The following is a 12486-nucleotide window of genomic DNA, read 5'->3' as shown; positions in this document are numbered from 1 at the left end:
TTGCCCCCACCATGATAAGCCATCTGTTGGCATATGTCCCCGACATTTGGCGCCCACCGTGGGGCATGGTGCACCGCCGTCTGGAGATCTGTTCTGGATGGGAACCCTTTTCCTCCCTGTCGAGCGCAGCCAGCCAGGCACGCCAGACGAAGTTTGCATCGACACGCTGCGCGGCATGGAGATCGCCTGCGTAGCCATCTCCTTGGTAGAACTTGTCGGCGAGGTCCGCCTCTCCGACGAACCTGTGTCCGACGCAGGCGTAGGCGGCCCCAAAAACCTCCTCGCGGGCCTCCTCGATCAACTCCACATTTCCGGCGAGCCTGCCGTAGACTTGGAGTCCGTAGGCTCCACCGACCCGATGCTGGTCGACTCCGACACCGCGTCGTTCGACGCTTTCCCCTCCAACGTGGTGGTCTACGACGAACCTCTCCCCTACGTAGAGAGCGATGGGAGCACCGTCACTGAGGTGCTGGTCATCAGTCATGACAAGTTCCCTGGTGGAAGGGCGCCCGACTCACTCGGCGCGGCACTGCAAGACCTAGCTGCACCCATTCCAGAAGATGCTGACGCAGAGACGTTAGAAGCGCGCCGCCTTCAGCTTGTTGAAGGCGCAAAGAAGCTAGCCAGCATGAGACGCTTGTCAGAAGCTTACCAGCGGGAGATGGATCGCGCTTTTGGTGGCTCGCCGGCTCTGGCAGGGCCCAGCCACCTTGGCGCGGTTCAGCAGCGCGGTGTAGCCATCGCCAGCTTGTTTGGGGCTAGCCCCCGTGTATGCCACGCTAGAGGAGAACATCCGAGCCGCCCAGGCAGCGGCGGATGAGCTGGACAATTTCGAGGGCAAAGAGCACCACCTCATGATGGAGCGAGTCCAGCGGCTCCTCGACGCGGCCGCCGCGCAGAACGAGGCCGGCTGCCACACGGAGGCACTGCAGCGGCCAAACGACGACCCGCACCAAGATCAAGGCACGACGTCTCGGACGTCGACTGGCGGTACCCGAAGAAGGAAGGACAAGGAGCCGGCTGTCAGCAACAGTCGGACTCGGATTACCATAGAGCGCGACCGAGACGGCCGCCCGAGAGCAGTGGAACGACGGGACGACTGTCCGCCTCCCCCTCCCCGCAAGGAGAGGCGAGTCTCCCCGCCGCCTGTTGACCATCCGACTCTCGGTGACCGCCTTGGCCGGCAAGAGGGAGTTGGGGAGAATGACGCCCGCCACCGGATCGACCGACTTCACCGGTCCCTGGCACTGGAAGAAGAAGACGAGCTGGGTCTGCCTTGTTTCGAGCCCCGCATTTGGGACGAGCCCTTTCCCAGAGGGTTCACGCTCCCAAGAGACACGCCCAAGTATACCGGCTCCGTGAAGACAGAAGACTGGCTAGTCGACTACTCCACGGCTGTCAGCATAGCAAACGGCAGCAAGTGTGTCACCGTAAAGTACGTTCCGCTCATGCTCCAAGGCACGACCCGGACATGGCTGAATAGCCTAAAGCCCCGCAGCATCAACAGCTAGTTCGACTTCACCGAAGCATTCGTTCGCAACTTCACCAGCACGTACAAGCGTCCTCCCAAGCCTCGCCAGCTCTCCCTATGCGTGCAAGGTCCTGATGAGTCGACTCGCGACTACCTCACGCGTTGGGTTGAGCTCCGGAACTCCTGCGAGGGCGTGCACGAGGTGCAGGCCATCGAGTACTTCACAGCCGGGTGCCGAGAAGGCACCCTCCTCAAGCACAAGCTCCTCTGCGACGAGCCAGAAACCCTCGACGAGCTGCTGATCATAGCGGACAAGTACACTACGGCCGACTCCTCCATGAAGACGGAAATTCAAATCAGCACGACAGGCAAGGTAGCTCCTCAGGCTCCAAGAACTCCGGCAGCAGACACCGGCCGGCGACAACAGCAGGGCGACCACAAGCGCAGGGCCCCGCAGCCGGCAGGTCGCGACCGTCAAAGTCCAGCAGCCAGAAGAGCAGCCTCCGCCCAAGCGACAGAAAGGCGGCAAGCCGACCTGGTTGCCGGCCTTCTCCTATGAGCAGACCTTCGATGGACCTTGCAAGTTCCAGAGCGGTGCGAAGCCATCAAATCACACCACCCGGAAGTGCCACTGGCTCACCAGGATCGCCAAGGGAGACGGCCTCCTGCCACCCCCGCCTGCTGGGCAGCCGCCTCCGCCCCAGCAGCCGGCAGTCAGGCCAGTCGGTGCAGTACAAGACGAGTACCCTGAAGAGCACGGAGCCTATGTGGTGTTCACTAGTGTGGCTAACGATCGACGCAGCAGGTGGCTGCAGCGACAAGAGGTGAACGCGGTAGCCTCAGAGACGCCAGAGTTCATGCACTGGTCAGAGAGGCCCATCAGCTGGAGCAGGGCTGACCACCCAGAAGTGATGCCGAGTCCGGGCTCCTACGCCTTGGTCCTGGACGCCACCTTTGCCACGGACAAACGGGCCGCGCGTTTCTCGCGAGTTCTGATAGATGAGGGCAGCAGCATCAACATCCTGTACAAGGACACCATGGAGAAGTTAGGAATCAAGTAGAGACAGCTTCAGAACAGCCGGACTGTGTTCCACCGCATTGTTCCTGGGCTTTCCTGTTCACCAATCGGCAAGATCCTGATTGACGTCCTCTTTGGGGACAAAGATCACTTCCGAAGAGAGTCTGTTTGGTTTGAGGTGGTGGACCTTGAGAGCCCATACCATGCGCTACTTGGCCGGCCCGCCTTGGCCAAGTTCATGGCGGTGGACCTAGCGTTCGTCGCCCACCCGCAGTCAAACGGCCAAGTGGAGCGAGCAAACGGCCTCATCCTGTCCGGCATCAAGCCTCGGTTGATCGAGCCTCTGGAGCGCTCGGCTGGCTGCTGGCTCGACGAGCTACCAGCCGTCCTCTGGAGTCTGTGCACGACTCCAAACAAGTCAACCGGCTTCACGCCCTTCTTCCTCGTCTACGGTGCCGAAGCCGTCATCCCAACGGACATAGAGTTCGACTCCCCACGAGTCACCATGTACACCGAGGAGGAAGCAGAAGAAGCACGACAAGACGGCGTCAATCTGCTGGAAGAGGGCTGGTTGTTGGCACTCAGCCGGTCCAGCATCTACTAGCAGAGCCTGCACAGATACCACAGCAGGAAGGTCAGGCCAAGATCTTTCCAAGAAGGCGACCTTGTACTCCGGCTGACCCAGCGAATAGCCGGCCAGCACAAGTTGTCGCCGCCTTGGGAAGGCCCTTTCATCATCAGCAAAGTACTAGGCAACGACTCCTACTACCTGATCGACGCTCAGAAGCCCCGAGCACGCAAGAGGGACGACTCCGGCAAGGAGACAGAGCGGCCATGGAATGCAAATCTTCTCCGAAGATTTTACAGTTGATGCAGTATGTACCACGCTGCCCTTTGTATTAAAGTACCAAGACTTCGGGCCCCCCGAGACGAGCTCGGGGACTTCCCTCTTTTGTCTATAGATAAAAATTATGCCTACAAGTATGTTCCTCTTTGTCATGCCGCTTGGCACCGGGGTCGACAAGTCCGCTCGGGGACTTGCCGCCTTGCACTATGAAATGCTTCCTGCAGCCGGACAAGTAGTCTGTAACATCTAAGCCATCTTCTGTCGGAAGCCGCAGCTCGCAGAGCGACTGTACGGTGGGCAGAGGTAAGGTAGAATGGGTGATCGCACGAAAAATGGCTAGGGACTCAAAGCGTAAAACATAGCTCAAGACGACTTCCAAGCCCTTCTCGCAAACTGACTCTCGGACAGTTGGATTGTCGTTTTCTTTCCAACTTGCTCAAACAATCTTAAAATCGGCTAAGTACTTGCTTTCCCAAAGTAGCCTAGCACTTGATCCAGCAACAGTCTGCAGAGCGGCTGTCCGATTGGCAAGGCAGGCAACTAGGAGAAAGCGGCAAAGGAAAACAACCAAAAGAACAATGAGCAAGAAAAGATATATATATATATATATATATATATATATAACACAGGCCCTTGGCCGAATTGTCAAGCAGAGGTTCAGAATAGACCCCGCGGGTGGAATTGTGCGAATTAACAAGTTCTTCAAAAGACTACTGAAGCAGATAAAACAAAAGACACAGCGGCAGCTTAGGAGGCGGCAGATGGAGTCGGGGGGTCGGATGAGGCGCCAGCGTCAGTCGTCGGGGCGGTCGGCCGGCTAGTCAAATTAGTCGCACGCGGCTCGTTGCTGGAGGCACGGTCGGGCTGAGGCGGGCCGTCTGCTCTGTCTTCTGGTGCCTCCGCCTCGTCCTCCTCCTCGGTGCTGGAGCCGATCACCTCCGCCGAGTCTTCGCCGTAGTCTGGGTTCATCCCAAACCACTCCAGCGGGACCTCCTCGCCGTCTTCAGACCGCTCGGGGACGAAGATGCTCGTGTCGGTGTACTCGGCGATCGCTGCAACACGCTTGACGAGGGCGTCTTCCGCAGCCGCCAGCTCCGGCTGGGCCTCCGACCGAAGCATGGCCAACTGGTCTAGATCCAGCCCCGGGTACCACGCCTTGACGAACTCCAAGGCCCGGCGCGCTCCAGCCCGGGCCGAAGTGCCCTTCTAGGCCTCGAGGCGGCCAGCCGCGACCTCCAACCAGTTGGCCGTCAGGCTGGGGGTGCGCGGAGCCTGCATATCCGTCCAAAGGGCGGAGATCACCTGGGCGCCGACGCGCTGAAGCCGGCACAGCATCCGGTGAGCCGGCCGGAGGCGAGCCTCGATACTCAAGATGTGCTCATCAAGAGTTCGAGGGGCATCGGCGGCGATCTCTGCGCCCTCCGCCCTCCGACTTGCATGACCGGCCTCGATGGCTTGGATAGCGGCCTGAGACTACCCAGGGAAGAAGTCTGCAAAAGACACGAAGAAACAAAAAAGCGAGTCAAAAACCAGGAGTCGGCACGACCTAGGTTGGCGGCTCAAAGAAATAAAACAAAGAGACTCACCATCAACGATGTCTTCGATCTCGTGGAAGCCGGAGGACAACATCGCCTCCTTGTCAGACCAGGAAGAGCGCTCGCTCGCGAACTCGGCCAGGAGGGCGGCCTTCGTCTCCTCCGCCTCCCTCTGCGACTTCGCGAGCAGCCCCTTCTGCTCTGCCAACTGAGTGGTCAGCAGATCGCGCTCCACGGAAAGCTTGCCGCACTCCTCCCCTTTGGCGAGCAGGGCGGAGTTGGCTTCGCTCAGCTGCTATTGAAGAGCAGCGTTGGCCCCTGAAGGAAAGAAAGAAAGACAACAGTCGTCAATAAAGTAGGTCGCCAGGGAGATCCGGCCCGACTGCTCAGCAGTCGGCCCGAATCTCAGGGACTACAGCCCGCGGGTGCGCTAGCGCGCCCCCGCAGAGAAGAGAAAAAGGAGACGGACTTAATCCGGCTCTCCACCAAGTCGGCGGTCCGCTTTCCCAACTCTTCAACATTACGGTTGAAGGCGGTGACGCGGAGGTTGTGGTAGTCCTGCAACAAGCATTTCAGACAAAGTTAGTACCCAGAAGTTCATCACATTTGAGTTCCGGACCGCCTGCTCAGCAGCCGACCCGAAACTCGGGGACTACACCCAGTGGGTGCGCTGGCGCGCCCCCACAGAGAGGAACAAGAAAAATAAAGGCCCAAAGAAAAGACATACACGGACGGCCGCCCGCGACGCCAAGAATGCCTTGGTGCAGCTCTGGAGGGCGTCGCCCTCAGCGCGGAGCTTTGCCTGGACGTCCAGGAGCGCCCGGTTCAGCGGCCCTGTGCCGCCTCCCCGCACCCACTAAATCACACTGTTGGTATGATTTTTTTTGTCATGAAAGTCTTTGTGATGAGTGGTTTGAGCTCGCAAAGATGCCTTCATAATTCTGTTTATGCCATGCTCTGATTTCTGCAAAGTCTGAAACTATTAATAAAACTTGCTATGTTTACATGGGTGCCATCATATCTTCTATGCCTTTTTGGCTCATGATCAGTAAGGGTCCTTTGATCTATGCATTTAGTAGAATCATTCCATGCCTTGGTTTGCTATGATATGTTCCTGTAGCATGTTGTTTGCTTGCTCTAAACATTGCTTCCTGATGTTGTTTTTGACATGTTAGTAATTTCTCTAAGTCTGTGATGCTGATATCTTTTGCACTTTTCCCATGCTTGGTTGAACCTGCTCTTGTGTGATTTAGCCGTAGCTCAATGTTCATGTTTTGTCCAGCATCTTGTGTATATCACTTCCATATACTTTGTTTCTATGTTGGAGTGCAGTAGCTTAGTTTCTTCTTGCATTCTAGATGGCATCGTGTTGTTAATCGCAGAATTGTGCCATCCTTGTTTTGCTTGCCATTTGCAAACGTGCATCCATTTCCGGAGATCTTTATATCTATTTCGACCGAAATCATCTCTTTCCAGTGGCACACTTGGTTTGCCAATTTGATGCCTTGATCATTCCTTTCCTTCCAGAGCACGCATATGCATTGCATATCACATCTTGCATGTCATGTCATGTTTTGCATCATGTTGCTTGTGCATTGCACCGTGATTGATTGTTGGTCCTTTGCTTGTGTTCTCGCTTTGGGTAGAGCCGGGAGATGAGTACATGACCGAGGAACCTATTGAGTATGCTAACGAGGATCAAGCTTTCGACAACTCTGAGAACTTTGCAGGCAAGATGACCATACCCTCGAAATCACTTCTATCTTTGCTTGCTAGTTGTTCACTCTATTGTTGTGCCGCGCTACCTACCACTTGCTATATCATGCCTCCCATTTTGCCATGTCAAGCCTCTATCCCACCTTTCCTAGCAAACCTTTGTTTGGCTATGTTACCGCTTTTGCTCAGCCCCTCTTATAGCGTTGCTAGTTGCAGGTGAAGATGATGTTTGTTCCTTGTTGAAACATGGATATTGTTGGGATATCATTATTATCTCTTATTTACTTTAATGCGTCTATATACTTGATTTTGGATTCCTTACGCGGTTGGGTGTTATGGGAATCCCTTGACAGTTCACCTTGAATAAAACTCTTCTAGCAAGGCCCAACCTTGGTTTTACCATTTGCCACCTAAGCCTTTTCCCTTGGGTTCCGCGGACTCAAGGATCATCTTTATTTTAAACCCCCTGGCTAGTGCTCCTCTAAGTGTTGGTCCAAACTGGGCGATGTCCGGCGCCCCCTGGGCAACCAGAGTCTATGCCAACCCGACGTCTGGCCCATCCGGTGTGCCCTGAGAACGAGATACGTGTGACTCCTATCGGGATTTGTCAGCACATCAGGAGGCTTTGCTGGTATTGTTTTACCATTGTTGAAATGTCTTGTAACCAGGATTCCGAGACTGATCGGGTCTTCCCAGGAGAAGGAATATCCTTCGTTGACCGTGAGAGCTTGTGATGTTCTAGGTTGGGACACCCCTGCAGGGTTTTGAACTTTCGAAAGCCATGCCCGCGGTTATGGGCAGATGGGAATTTGTTAATATCCGGTTGTAGAGAACTTGACACTTATCTTAATTAAAATGAATCAACCATGTGTGTAGCCGTGATGGTCTCTTTTCGGCGGAGTCCGGGAAGAGAACACGGTCTTGTGTTATGCTTGAACGTAAGTAGCTTCAGGATCACTTCTTGATCACTTATAGCGTCTCGACCATGCGTTGCTTCTCTTTTAGCTCTCATTTGCATATGTTAGCCACCATATAAGCTAGTGCTTGCAGTAGCTCCACCTCACTACCCTTTCCTACCCTTAAGCTTAAACAGTCTTGATCTCTCGGGTGTGAGATTGCTGAGTCCTCGTGACTCATGGATACTTCCAAACAGTTGTAGGTGCTGACGATACCAGTGCAGGTGATGCTACCGAACTCAAGTGGGAATTCGACGAAGACTTGGGTCGCTATTATGTTTCCTTTCTTGATGATCAGTAGTGGAGCCCAGTTGGGACGATCGCGGATCTAGCATTTGGGGTTATTGAGGGAATCCTGGATTAGGGGGTGTTCGGATAGCCGGACTATACCTTCAGCTGGACTCCTAGACTATGAAGATACAAGATTGAAGACTCCGTCTCGTGTCCGGAGGGGACTTTCCTTGGCGTGGAAGGCAAGTTTGGCGATACGGATATGAAGATCTCCTACCATTGTAACCGACTCTATGTAACCCTAACCCTGTCCAGTGTCTATATAAACCAGAGGGTTTTAGTCCGTAGGACAACATACACATCAACAACCATACCATAGTCTAGCTTCTAGGGTTTAGCCTCCTCGATCTCGTGGTAAGACTACTCTTGTACTACCCATATCATCAATATTAATCAAGCAGGACATAGGGTTTTACCTCCATCGAGAGGGCCCGAACCTGGGTAAAACTTCGTGTCCCTTGCCTCCTGTTACCATCCGGCCTAGACGCACAGTTCGGGACCCCCAACCCAAGATCCGCCGGTTTTGACACCGACATTGGTGCTTTCATTGAGAGTTCCTCTATGTCGTCACCGTCAGGCTCGATGGCTCCTACGATCATCGATAGCGATGCAGTCCAGGGTGAGATCTTCCTCCTCGAACAGATCTTCGTCTTCGGCGGCTTCACACTACGGGCCAATTCGCTTGGCCGTCTGGAGCAGATCGAAAGCTACGCCCCTGGCCGTCAGGTAAGATTTGGAAGTTTTAACTACACGGCTGACATCCGCGGGGACTTGATTTTCGACGGATTCGAGCCACTGCCAAGCGTGCCGCACTGTCACGACGAGCATGATCTAGCTCTGCCGCCGAACAGTGCCCTGGAGGCCGCACCCGCATCGGCTCCGACCCTTAATTCGGAGCCAATTGCGCCTATCAAGGATGGGCAGTTGGACGCCACCTCAGGGGCTACGACCCCAACAGCGATTGAGCCAAGCACCAGCCCCGTACTCTGCGAGACTCGTGACTCCAAGGAGCCGGACTCCTCTCCGGACTCTGAACCCTCCGCGCCCCGGCCGATCGAATCCGATTGGGCGCCGATCATGGAGTTCACTGCCGCGGACATCTTTCAGCACTCGCCTTTCGGCGATATCCTGAAGTCACTGAAGTCTCTCTCTTTATCGGGAGAGCCCTGGCCGGACTACGGTCAGCAAGGTTGGGGCACTGACGATCAAGAAATTCAAATCCCACCCACCACCCACTTTGTAGCCACTGCCGGCGACTTAACCGACATGCTCGACTTCTACTCCGAAGATATCGACGGTATGGACGCCGATGAAGGAGATGATGAAGAACCAGCGCCTACTAGGCCCTGGAAAGCCACCTCGTCATATGACATATACATGGTGGACACCCCAAAAGAGGGAGATGGCGATGGAATAGCGGAGGATGACCCCTCCAAGAAACAGCCTAAGCGCCGGCGTCAGCGGCGCCGCTCAAAATCCCGCCAAAAAAAACAAGGTGATTCTAGCAGGGGAGATAATAATACTCCGGAAAGTGCCGAAGAAAACCCCCTCCAGCAAGACTTAGCACAGGAGGATGGTGAAACCAGCCCTCATGAGAGAGCGGCAGACAGAGAGGTCAAGGACGATAATTATATGCCTCCCTTTGAAGACGAGGCAAGCCTCGACGACGACGAATTCGTCATGCCAGAGGATCCGGTCGAGCAAGAGTGTTTTCAACACAGGCTTATGGCCATGGCAAGAAGCCTCAAGAAAACACAGCAACAGCTTAGAGCTGATCAAGATTTGCTGGTCGATAGATGGACTGAAGTCCTTGCAGCCGAAGAGCATAAACTCGAACGCCCCTCCAAGAGCTACCCAAAGCGCATGTTGCTACCCCGATTAGAGGAGGAAGCACTTGATGCGGCCGACCGGCTACCTCGTGGTCGCGACAGAGAGGCCTCTCAGCCCTCCACTCAAGCCGCACCCCGTACCAAGGCACGGGAGTATGCGCCGGACTTATGAGACATGTTGGAGGACAAGGAAAGGCAAACAAGATCGATCTATGGATCGCGTGGGCGCCCCACAGCTCGGTAACCGTCACGCCGGCCACAAATTCGGCGGGGCCGAACACAATAGACAAAGCACATTAGAGCTACGTCATGATATAACCCAGTACAGAGGCGCCGCACACCCGCTTTGCTTTACAGAAGAAATAATGGATCATCAAATCCCCGAGGGTTTCAAACCCGTAAACATCGAATCATATGATGGCACAACAGATCATGCGGTATGGATCGAGGATTATCTCCTTCATATCCACATGGCCCGCGGTGATGATTTCCACGCCATCAAATACCTCCCACTCAAGCTTAAAGGACTAGCTCGGCATTGGCTTAACAGCTTGCCAACATGATCAATCAGTTGTTGGGAGGACCTAGAGGCCGCATTCCTCGACAATTTCCAGGGAACTTATGTGCGACCCCCAAACGCCGATGACCTAAGTCACGTAATTCAGAAGCCAGAGGAATCGGCCAGGCAATTCTGGACACGGTTCCTAACAAAGAAAAATCAAATAGTTGATTGTCCGGACACTGAGGCCCTAGCAGCCTTCAAGCACAATATCCGGGACGAATGGCTGGCCCGGCACCTTGGACAGGAAAATCCGAAATCTATGGCAGCACTCAGGACACTCATGACCCGCTTTTGCGCGGGAGAAGATAGCTGGCTTGCTCGTAGCAACAATATGACCAAGAACCCTGGTAATTCGGACACCAGGGACAGTGGTGGCAGGTCGCGTCACAACAAGCAGAAGCACTGCATTAACGGCGACAATGCTGAGGATACGGCAGTTAATGCCGGATTCAGAGGCTCTAAATCCGGTCAGTGGAAAAAGCAATTTAAAAGGAATCCTAGGGGCTCGTCCATCAACACCTTCATTAGCACCTTCTCATCTCAAAACCCTAGTTCATCTCTTGTATCCAATTCTTGTCTCCAAGTCCGGGATTGGTGCCAATAGGTTGCTAGTAGTGTTAATTACTCCTTGTAGTTGATGCTAGTTGGTTTAATTGGTGGAAGATCATATGTTCAGATCCTATATGCATATTAATACCCCTCTGATATGAACATGTTCATGCTTTGTGAGTAGTTATATTTGTTCCTGAGGACAAGGGAGAAGTCTTGCTATTAGTAGTCATGTGAATTTGGCATTCGTTCGATATTTTGATGAGATGTATGTTGTCTAGCCTCTAGTGGTGTTATGTGAACGTCGACTACATAACACTTCACCATTATTTGGGCCTAGTGGAAGGCATTGGGAAGTAATAAGTAGATGATGGGTTGCTAGAGTGACAGAAGCTTAAACCCTAGTTCATGCGTTGCTTCGTAAGGAGCTGATTTGGATCCATATGTTTCATGCTATGGTTAGGTTTACCTTAATACTTTTGTTGTAGTTGCGGATGCTAGCAATAGAGGTTAATCATAAGTGGGATGCTTGTTAAAGTAAGAACAACACCCAAGCACCGGTCCACCCACATGTCAAATTATCAAAGTACCGAACGTGAATCATATGAACGTGATGAAAACTAGCTGGATGATATTCCCATGTGTCCTCGGGAGCGCTTTTCCTTATATAAGAGTTTGTCTAGGCTTGTCCTTTGCTACAAAAAGGATTGGGCCACCTTGCTGCACTTCATTTACTTTTGTTATTTGTTGCTCGTTACAAATTATCTCATCACAAAACTATATGTTACCACTTATTTCCGTACTTGCAGAGAATACCTTGCTGAAAACCGTTTATCATTTCCTTGTGCTCCTCGTTGGGTTCGACACTATTACTTATCGAAAGGACTACAATAGACCCCCTATACTTGTGGGTCATCAAGACTCTTTTTTGGCGCCGTTGCCGGGGAGTGAAGCGCCTTTGGTAGGTGGAATTTGGTAAGGAAAAATTTATATAGTGTGCTGAAATTTACTATCACTTGTTACTATAGACGTGTGCCTTTTGGTTTATGTAATGCACCTGCTACCTTTCAAAGATGCATGATGGCTATATTCTTTGACTTTTGTGAAAAGATTTGTGAGGTTTTCATGGATGACTTTTCCGTCTATGGATCTACTTTTGATGATTGCTTGAGCAATCTTGATCGAGTTTTGTAGAGATGTGAAGAAACTAATCTTGTCTTGAATTGGGAAAAGTGCCACTTTATGGTTAATGAAGGTATTGTCTTGGGGCATAAAGTTTCTGAAAGAGGTATTGAAGTTGATAAAGCCAAGGTTGATGCTATTGAAAAGATGCCATGTCCCAAGGACATCAAAGGTATAACAAGTTTCCTTGGTCATGCTGGAATTTATAGGAGGTTAATCAAGGACTTCTCAAAAATTTCTCGGCCTCTGACTAATTTATTACAAAAAGATATACCATTTGTATTTGATGATGATTGTGTAGAAGGATTTGAAATACTTAAGAAAGCATTAGTCTCTGCACCTATTGTTCAGCCACCTGATTGGAATTTACCCTTTGAAATTATGTGTGATGCTAGTGATTATGCTGTAGGTGCTGTTCTAGGGCAAAGAGTTGATAAGAAATTAAATGTTATCCATTATGCTAGTAAGACTCTAGACAATGCTCAAAGAAATTATGCTACTACTGAAAAGGAACTTTTACCAGTTGTATT

Source organism: Triticum dicoccoides, chromosome 6A (genome assembly GCF_002162155.2).
Source record: "Triticum dicoccoides isolate Atlit2015 ecotype Zavitan chromosome 6A, WEW_v2.0, whole genome shotgun sequence".
NCBI classification, from domain to species: domain Eukaryota; kingdom Viridiplantae; phylum Streptophyta; class Magnoliopsida; order Poales; family Poaceae; genus Triticum; species Triticum dicoccoides.
The sequence above is the reverse complement of the archived record's forward strand: the minus strand, read 5'-3'. Positions refer to the sequence as shown.